General features: G+C 46.0%; 1 pseudogene; it reads right to left on the bottom strand.

Moving 5' to 3' along the window:
• Positions 1 to 1,462: 1,462 nt before the first annotated feature.
• Positions 1,463 to 9,937, bottom strand: LOC103546533 (ATP synthase subunit d, mitochondrial pseudogene; annotated as a pseudogene).
• Positions 9,938 to 10,787: the final 850 nt, after the last annotated feature.

Genomic DNA, 10,787 nt, shown 5'->3' with positions numbered 1-10,787 from the left:
TTCAAAGGAGGGATTTACCCCCTCACTGAGGAACAGCAGACCACTTACCAACCCACCCACCCACCCCGCAGACAAGCAGAAGGGATCCCCTCTCCCTCAGGCCAGGAGCGTGTGTCTCTCTCTAGGTGCCCCAGGCCCCCTTGCCTGGCCACCATGTCTTCACAGTGCCCTGCCCTGGGCTTGGCCCCAGCACGAGTGCCTTGTTTTCCTTCCTTTGTACACAGGTTATGGGGAGGCAGGAAGCTGGAGGCCCCGCCAGGGCTGAGGGCTCAGCACCTCTCATAATGCGAGGTCAAACGAAATGAAAACCCGCCTCCCTTGCCCCATCGTCTGAATTCCTACACTGGCTATGACATGGCTAAGGGGAAAATATTGGATTTATTTTTATGAGTTAGTCGTCACCCTGAGGCCCCTAAGAGGAACCGTGCGAGGTGAATCCATTCAGAAGGTCGGAAGGTCATAGCTAACTTGTAAAAATAAATCCAATATTTTTCACTCTGTCTTATTAGATTTATATGATGCAGACATCCAAGGGAGGTTTGTTTTAAAAAAATGGTCATTCTCCAGCGCTGTTTAGAGTATTTCTTCCTAGCCCCCACCAAACCCCCATTTTATCTCCAGACTCTCTGTTGATCATCTGGCCGTGTGGCAGTTTCTCAATTTTTAAAAGTTTTTTTTTTGAAATGAGTACCTGAGAGTCTGCACATCTCCCTCCCATCATTTCATCTCTGCGGAAACCAGCACCCAGCTTTCTAAGCAGAAAGTAGCCAAAAGTGGAGGTTGCAAATAACTGAACATATTGACAGGTGGTGCTACTGGAAAGTTCAAAAACTCACTTTTCATCTGATAACAGGGCAGGAGTGTAGGATCAGCCGGACCCACGTTACCACTCAGGAAATCAACCGTGATACCCACACGCTTCTGCCTCCAGCTCCCCAGGCTGGTCTCTCAGCCAGTGTGTCTCAACGGAGAATAGGGATCACCAGACGCACGGGGGCTCTTGAGGGAGTCAGGGAAAGCCCAACCCCACTCCTGACATTCGCTCAAGCCCACTCCACTTCTTCTCTCTCTTTCCTTGTGGTCCACACATTGACTTTCTCCAGCAATGGTTTGACATTTAATTATCATTGTTTTCTGCTCCTGAACCCAGCTTCCCCTCTGTAGAGTTTGCTGGGGCTGCTGTGACAAAGGCCCACAGACTGGGCAGCTTACACAGTAGAGATCTATTTCCTCCCAGCTCTGGAGGCTCAAAGTCTGAGGCCAAGGTGTCAGCAGGGTTGGTTTCTTCAGAGGCCTCTCTCCTGGGCTTGCACACGGCCGCCTTCTCCGTATCCTCACTTGGTCTTTTTCCTGTCTGCACACGTCTAGTATCTAAATTTCTTTTTTTTTTTAGCACTATATAATTATTTTTAATGTCCAGAGTTTATAATATGAGGGCCAGAGCTTTCTCCCCAGCTCACGGTTATAAATTCCCAATTGGCTTGTGAGGTCAATAAGGATACTCCTTGTCTAATTTGGTTTCTGGGAAGACTTCTTTCAAGTCCTCAATGGTCATCTGATCAAATGGAATTGTGTTCTTCATCTTCTCCAGCTCCTTCTCGTATTCCTCAATCCTGGCCTTGGAGAGACACAAAAACTCAGCACAGCTTTTCACATCTTCTTTTTCTTCAGCATCCACCTGGACAGTCATCCCCTGGCACAGGCATCTTCGGGGCGTTAAACTTCTTCTCAAAGTCATCTACCAAGCCCGCCTCCGCCACGCCGGCCTTGTAGCATGGCCATCGATAGCGGGTGGAGTTAGGCAGAGTAGCCAACCTGGAGGTGAGGCTCTCATTCCAGGATTTCAGGGAGTTGGCAATGGCTTCTGGTTTCAGGGTTTGATCTCCCCAAAAGCTACCCAGTCAATGGCGTTTAGAGCAAGTTTTTGCCCAGCCGTCTTGTGATCCTTCACTGACCTAAATTTCTTCTTTAAAAGGACTCCAGTCAGACTAGATTAGGGCCCACCCTAAAGACCTCATTCTAGCTTAGTTACCTCTTTGAAGACCCTGCCTCCAAATACTGTCACATTCTGGAGTCCCAGGGGTTAGGACTTCAACACAGGAATTTTGGGAGGACAGAATTCAGCCCATAATACTCTCCCAGGCTAGACACTAAGCTTCCTATTAACAAGGAGGGTCTGTCTTCACACCGCTCTTATGCCCCTGTCAGCACCCCACGTGCTGCTCAAAGCAGACGGGGCTCCACAGAGACTTGTGGCAATGAACCTCCACAGTAAGGGGGCAACGATGTGTGAATTATCTTTGAGGGGTGTGATTGTTGAGTAACCATCATTCTTGTTATTTCGTAGCCACGTTTCATATTTTATCTGTGTGCACATGCCACATACTTACCTTCTCAGGGATCACCTTTCTCTAACTACAAAGCCTCTTTGGACAGAAAGATAAGTAACGGGATTGACTTGTGATTTTAATCTGCCAATTAGGAATGGTGGGAACATTGAGAGCCCCCATGGTTTGTTGCATTTTGACCTCTTTCCTGAAGCTGAATTTCAAATTATTGTGTGTTCTCAGGAGCAAAACCACCAGTCTCTGCTCTGAATTTCCAAGGCCTCTTTCCAGCCTGTGATAAACACCCAGATGAAGCCAGATCGATCCCACTGGGCTGTGCGTGTCTCAGCTCCCTGAGAGAGAATGTGAGCAATAATGTCAGCACACGACTGTCCAGCCTGCCAGTCTGGTTCTCGTCTCCCATCCCTTCTGAAGGATTCGATGGAGAAGCCAGAGAACAACAGTTAGAAAAGTAAGCTCTGGCATTCTACAAGCCGCACCACCAGCGCTTTAAATTCTCCCATTGCAAGCGCCATCTGCTCTCAGGGAGGACACCAAGCGAGCCAAGGAAGCTGCCCTCTGGATGGTGTATTTTCAGAGCCATGAAAGGCCGTCTTCACCCAGAATATCCACTGTGCCTCAGAATTCCACCATGAAAGCCACGCCTTTGATTTAAGGAAACGTTTTGCAAAGTGTGCTCCGTGGAACACTGGATTCACATGAACATCTTGGGGGTAAGGAAGAGTTTGGGGAAGGGACAGAGACTACGTTTTCTTGTATACGTCATTTTCCCAGATCCGAGCATGAGGTCTGCTACGTAGTATATTCAATAAATCTATGTGGAATGATTGTTAAATCAGCCAGAGAAATTTGGGAAACACCAGACGAAAGCCAAAATTAAGTGAGTTTTCTTAGTTCGGGCCTTCTCAGAGCTTTGGTGAACTGACGGGCCTTAGTGGGGGCGTCTCTGCAAACATATTATTTGGGTCCAATATTCCCAAAAGCTGTTAACCGCCAGGCTGCAATACTCTTGTTCCCTGGTGGGGTCGCTTTATAGATGAAGAGCTTCATACGCCGTGCTGAAGAAGATTGCAGGGGAAGGGAAGGGTACAAACCTGAGGAAAATGGCCTTTGGGGTGACTTGAGAAGCAGTTGCATAGACGGGAAACCTGGAAGTTTGGGAACCTGGAGGTCCTCAAAGCCCATTGGAGGGAAATGCTGATTGAAGGCACTGTTTCTAGAAGGTACCTGAGTCACATGCTTTGGTAACATCAGGGTGGAGAAAGAACGAAGGAGTGTTTCGGAGCAAGTTGATTTGCATGAATTTGTCACCTGGTCCCCAGCAGAATAGCAGATGTCTACAGCAGGTAAATCTTCATGGGGATCAGGGAACAGACACGGAGTGGAGAAGGGTGAGGAAGGAGAGGGAGCCGTGGAACAGAGCACTGGGGCCTCGCAGAGCCTTCAAGGCGGGCGGAGGTGAGGAGTTGGGGCCCCAAAGGACACTGAAGATGAGTTCAGTTGTGCCTAAGCCTGACTCTGCTCCCTGATGCCACCAAATAAACATCACTTCCTTATCAAGAAGCTAAGTCCATTCTTCTCACTCTGGAAAAAAGAGAGAGAAAGACAGAGAGACAGAGAGACAGAACAGCTCCCATTTCTCAGGGCTTCAATTTAGTTCACCCTTTGATGTGCACAAAACCAGAGCAATTTAAAACTCAGGAAACTCAGCTTTCAATAATTCCCTGCTAGGTTTCCGTCTGCGGAAGAGTAAATAACACAAGGCTACAAACGCTGGGAGCAAAATCGCCAATAACAGCTCCATGCTTATGATAACTTTCCCAATTTTCTGCAATCTTCACCGCTTCTCTCTTGACTTGGGTCTGTATCAGATTTTTTTTTTTTTCTTTATTGAACATCTGCCTTGGGAGCCACTGTCACAAAAAGTAATAAACACATCAATCCAAAAGAAAAAGAGAGAATTGTGCAGTCTAAACTACTTAACCAATCAAATTGGCAGCTGGCGGAATGAAATGGAGGAGAGAGAGCTAAGAGACCCACTTCCCCGAAAACGTTTCTACTGATGGAATCACCCGTGGCGGAATATGGACCCAGACTGCACAGGGCTTTCTAATAAGTTAATTGCAGTTTCTAACACTAATTGTAGATTTCAACCTGTGTTGCGATTTCAAGCCCTGGGATTAATTTGTAAGTCTTGGGTTCAGCCAAAATTTGACAGTTCTTGCTCTGCGTTTGCCTCCCCCAAAATATAAGGAACAAGGAAAGGATTTGCCTCGGAATAGAAAATTCCTTTCCTTAAAAAATAAACCCAAATAATAACAACACCTTTCAAATGATTACCGTGGGTTTTGTGGATGTGTACTGGAGACAGCAATTCCGATGTTCACTTCCCTGAAGATCCCCCCTCCCTCCCAAATCACAACCACCAAAAATTATGCCTGAAAGGGAAACAAAAGCAATTTATGTTTTCCAGTTACTGGCCCAGAAATAGCCCAAGATTACTTGCATACGGAACAGAGGAAATCAAATCTTTCACTGCTGCTTAAAAAGAAAAAAAGATCCTATTACAAATTAGATTTAACTCAGGTGTGTATAGTTTGCCAGTTCTTATCCAATCGTAAAAGATACCAGGGTTGCCTGTTGGGAGGGAAAAGTGGCTTTTGAAACATGTCTTATTGACTGGGTGTAAATTACCTGCAGCAGATTTGTGAAGCAAATTTGAAGCAGGGGATGCCTCCAGGCGACACAGTATTGATCGTAGATTGATATTCAGCTGATTTTAAAGGGAAAAATAAATATTGTTTTAGCAGCAATTTAATTAACAAATCATTGCACAAATACTAAGACTATCGTAATGTCTAATACAGGGATTTAAGCTGGGTGGTCTTTTTTACAATTGTCTGATCAATGTTCAGTTTCACATGTAGGTTAATTGTCTTTAGTTATCACTCTAAGTCTGTCTGTGAATCCACATAAAGTAAAATGATGGTTATGGGCACCCTGCTCATTTTTCTTTAGACTCTAGGAGCGAGGTTTTCCCTGCTCCTAAATGAAATGAACACACTGCTCTCCAGCCCCGGCCGAGACTGAAGTGCTGTTTTTCACAGAGCCCTCATGGCACCGTGGGAAGCTGGAGGGAATCTGGGCCGGCTGTCAGGCCAGCTCTGTCCTCAAGCTGTCATGAGACCTTGGGCAGATCACTCCACTTCTCCCAGCTCCAGTTCCTTCATGGCTTAGATCGTCCCTGAAGTCATGGTGTTCTGATAACCAGCTCTGGGAGGCAGAAGCCCTGATTCGTAGTGTTTGCCCATTCCCATGGTGTAAATACTCCCACCACAACTGATTCCCAGCTACTGACTTGACGGCACTGCATGCACAGCTGCGGACAGATGCCTTGAGCCCCTCAAACCACCTCCAGCTCACCACTGCCCCGAAGACCGTCTAGTTCGAGTTCCATGAGTTTTTGAATGGCGTATGTCTATTGGCTCACCAGCTTTCAGAGAAGATAAGCAAAATTTAAACGCACATACACAGGAAGTGAATTATATCTTTTTTTGATAACTCAGAAGTTATTTCAGAACCTTCCAGTACAACAGAATTATATTGATGAATACCAATATCATTTCTCATTAACAGTATTTCCAGAATATCCAGCTCTATTCACTTTGTTCTTTTAGAGGAAAAACAGCAAGATAACAGCAAAATCATCTGAAATGGAGATGACATCTGCAAGAGTTCCCAAAATCCTCCAATGAACAGAGTTTTTAAAATGTCTTTTCTCACTTAATACAAAAGTACTACGTGTGCATTGAAGAGAACGCAGGTAAATTCAGGAAAGCGCAAAGAATAAAAATGTTGAAATCTCTTTAATTACCTCACCCAGAGATTAACATATTGGTGTGTTGTTCAGTTGTTTCTCTCTCCTCTCTGTCTGTCTTTCTCCCCCTTACACACACATACACACACACACACACACTCTAGTTACAAAAATGAGACCAAACAAGGTTTTGTGACTTTTTACTTGTTAAACAATGAAAATGAAAATATTACCGTATCATTAAATATGCCTGCTTTATTTTTTTTTAAAGATTGGCACCTGAGCTAACATCTGTTGACAATCTTCTTTTTTTTTTCTTTCTTCTCCCCAAAGCCCCCCAGTATACAGTTGTATATTCTAGTTGTAGGTTCCTGCATTATTTTTAAGGGCTGCATCACCCAGCTTTAGTCAATCAACCAGTCCTTTATTTTAGGGCCTCTGGGCTCCTTCCAGTTGTGTGTTAAGGTAAGACTATGTACTCAGCATCTCGGCCTGCATCTTTGTGTACAGCCATGATTGCTGCTAAGGAGTCAACTGCAGGAACTGGAGTTGCTGCAGCTACTGATGTATTTTTGAAAAAACATCAAAGTTGTCACTGAAAGAAACCTGTTATTATTTCTGCATGAGATCAGACAATACCCATGGTGTAGGGACAGGTCCAACAGTGACCGAGTGACGTTCTATGGCTTTATTTTGTTTCTTGCACAAGGCAACAGAGAGCTAGTAAAGAATTGGTTGTTGCCATCTTGTCAGTCAAATGTCAGTGCTCTTCATAAGGATGACCCGGAGACATGTGGCAAGGGCCCAGGGGACCAGTTCTCCGTCCCTCTTCCCATTTCAGAGCAGCCTTCCCAGGAAGTAAGTGGAGGAAACCTTGACAAAAGCCCTCAGAACTGTCCTCGCATGGAGGGCGGACGGCGGAAGTGGCGGCCTCCTGCTGAATGGGCAGAGAGATCTCTGTACACATAGCAGCCCCCCCAGGCCTGGGCAAAGAGGCCACCCGAAGGGCAGTGGCAACCGCTCCTTGCCATAGAGACTTACTGCAAGCGATAGGCAGCTTCAGGAAATTTCTGATTTGTCTTTGCAACAATATGCAAGAGGACATTGAATCCAGAAACTAGAGCAAGCGGGACGAGGACGAAACACTCTGAGATAAGGGAAGAGTGAATGGAGAGAAAATACAATTGATTAATTAAAGACCATCATCTGAACAGCAGGTTGGATACTGCAGAAAATCAATTTAATGAGGTAAAAGACAAATTCAAGACATTTTCCATTATACACATGGGAAAGTTGGATAGATACCGATTTACAGTGACAGAGAAAATGATCAAAGATGTATTTAAAAAACGTAAAGGTTGCCACTATCAGAACAAAAATGGGGTATTTCCTTCTAAATTACTTTTTTAATAAAAGGAAGAAATTAAACGTAATCTGTATTTTTTTTAAAAAAAAAGGGAGGATGGGAAATCAAATAAGACTAAAGAACAAAACAGAATAATAGAAAACCAAACATTGCTGTCATAATGTGTAAACAGATTAACTGTCAAAACCAAACCATATAAATGAGTTAATTCTATTAAATTCAGAGATTCTAAGATGGAGTTAAAAAAATGCTATTTAAGTTAGATAATCGTAAAACAAAAGGACTCAAAAGTATTAAATAACAATATAAAAAATTTGAATGATATAATAACGTTGATTTAATATAAACATATTATATTCCCTACAAAGGAAGAGCATAGTCTTTTAAGTTTTCCATAGAATATTTACAAAAGTTATCTTTTGGCTTCCAAGGATGACCTTAATAAATTCAAAAAGAATTATATGGTTCCTGAAGGGTGGTTTTAAGATGGAGGATCGAGGGCTGGCCTGCGGCTGAGTGGTTGAGCTCACATGCTCTGCTTTGGCCGCCCAGGGTTTCGCCGCTTCGAATCCCGGGTGCGGACATGGCACCGTTCATCAAGCCATGTTGAGGCGGCGTCCCACATGCCACAACTAGAAGGACCCACAACTTAAAAAAAAAAAATACAACGATGTACCAGGGGGCTTTGGGAAGAAAAAGGAAAAAAATATATATATATCTATAAAGATGGAGAATCGAGCCCAACAATTCTCTCCTCATTTCCAAAATTCCATAGAAATGTTTGAAGAAATCTAAGAATAAGAAACAATTGGTTTCCTATCCTAGAAAACTGAGAAGAATGTAACTAATGAACCCCAATGTGTTGGGGAGGGGATGCCCACGGTGTGCTTGACAAGCAGTGCTAGGTCCACGCCCAGGATCTGAACCTGTGAACCCTGGGCGGCTGAGCCCCGGAGCACATGACCATGACCACTACACAACCAGGCCAGCCCCATAAACCCAAATTTTACAGTACTTCTGGAGGCTGCAGAAATAGAAGTGAAAACTAGTCTAAGGCACAAAGAGCCTGCGTTCAACGCACACATGGAGGGACGCTGAGAAGACTCTGGACACAGAAGGGGACACGGATATCAGAAGGGGAGGCTCAGGACGAGGAGGCGGGGGGCCAGCCAAGGGAGCACTCGGGCCGGGCCCACCTGGCCTTGAGCCCGGCTCTTCCTGAGGACAATCCAGCCACTGCGGATGATGGGCAGGTTCACCCAGTGCCCCTCCTGGCCGACAGTACTCCCTGTAGCCCCAGGCTCTGGCCCCTTGTCCTGCAGATAAACTAAAGTATTCAGTGGTAAAGACCCACAGAAAAGTCATCATCGTGGAATATTTTTTCAAAGCACGAATTTGTCACAGTGTTTCTGTGAAAAATGTAGCATCTTCATTCTCAGGTTCCAAAATGCTGAGATGGGAAAAAAAAGTCAGAGGTGGGGCCGGAATGGGAAGGTAGGCCATATTGCCATTTTGAAAGTGAGGCCAACCCAGTTATCTCATTTTCTTTTTGTTTTTTTGTTTTTCTAGGAAAAAAATATCTAGGGATACTTTTTGAGTTGTTTTCCAAATTCAAATTGAATAAAAATAATATACTCTAATAATAAATTCTACTATGAAAAATAATATATCTTAAAATGCCTTGAGGCATAAGTAATTTCATTTGCTCCTATACTAACCTTTTTAATTAGGTAGCCCAGGTGTTACTACACACATTCCACAGACTATCTATGAGAAACCTAAGGCCCGGAGAGGTTAAGTGACTTGCCCAGAGTCACAGAGTGATAGAGCCGTCTCTTGAGTCCAGAACTTCTGCCTCTGAGTCCAGTGTTCCTGCTCCTTCACCAATGACCAGAAAACCTTGACCTGATCCATAGATAAACTTTACGAAGGAAGAGCCTTGACCCCATTCACGGGAGCTGAGGTGGCCCTAAGAGTGAGCATGAGGAGCGGGAGCAGCTGTTGCACGTGAACTTCCTGTGGAGAGCTCGCCCAGCCCTCGACTCAGTCTTCTCTCTGATTAAATGGGGCAGCAGTCAGAGCTTCCGCAGCCCTGCCCTGTCCTCCACAGTGAGCCCGCCTCCTTGTCCACTCACGGGCCTGAGCCGGGTGCCGCCGGGCAGCCCGTCCCTCGAGCAGAGGCAGCCAGAGTGACTTCGCTGCGGAGGAGCCGGGAGCTGGCTGGGCAGGGGCCCCAGAGAGAGAGGGCGCCTGCCCCCCTGGTGCAGACAAGGTCCCCAGCCCTCTCCCGTGTGAGGTGACTGTGGCTGCAGACGAGGCTGTCTGAACTGAGGAGGTAGTTGGCTTTGTAGTCCGAGGCTTGGCATCGAGATTTATGTTGCTAGTGTGGCCACACTCACCATCCATCACGATTAGTTACAATAAAATCTCTCCTCGTGTTTTTAAAAGCCCTTCGAGTTACATTCCATTATGCAGTTAACATCTCGCAGATGGCCGGGCCATTGTTCACCCAGAGAACCAGCTTTTGATCTCTTAGAAAGAGGGCAGGGAACCAGCGCTTGACCTCCCCACAAGCCCTGGAGACGGGGAGCCTGGAGCCGAGGAGAGGGAAGAAAGTGGGCCCTGGCTCACCGGGAGAACCCGGGGGTCAGACTGAAATGGGTGGCTGAACAAAGCAGAAGGGCCGAGGCCACCCCATGGCCAAGGGGTGAAGTTCCTGTGCTCTGCTTCAGCGGCCTGGTGTTTACCACTTCGGATCCTGGGCACAGACCTAGCACCCCTCACCAAGCCATGCTGTGGCGGCATCCCACATAGAAGAAATAGAATGACTTCACCTAGGATATACAACTATGTGCTGGGCTTTGGGGAGGAAAAAAAAAAGAGAGAGGAAGGTTGGCAACAGATGTCAGCTCAGGGCCAATCTTCCTCACCAAAAAGCATACCTTAAAAAAAAAGCAGAAGGGCTTGGGGTGCCGGCCTTTTTCTTGGGGGCAGTTAACCCAGGTGCCCTCTGGTCGCTAGAACAGACGGGTAGTCTTCTCTGAACAGTTCCGTGCTGTCTCCGAGGTGCTCTCCCAGGCAGGTCCAGATCTGACTCATAATTCACATTGGATGGAGGCCCCTGCAGGGCACTCAGATGACTAGAGGTAAAGAGACAATTATCAACGTTGTCCCCCAAAACTCACTGCTCCCTACCTCCTTCCACCACCCCCGACTGCCGTCTCAATAAACGGCACTCGCCAGTAGCCCAGGCCCG

This window comes from Equus przewalskii, chromosome 3, assembly GCF_037783145.1.
Source record: "Equus przewalskii isolate Varuska chromosome 3, EquPr2, whole genome shotgun sequence".
NCBI classification, from domain to species: Eukaryota; Metazoa; Chordata; class Mammalia; order Perissodactyla; family Equidae; genus Equus; species Equus przewalskii.
This window is presented reverse-complemented; position numbering and strand designations above follow the sequence as displayed.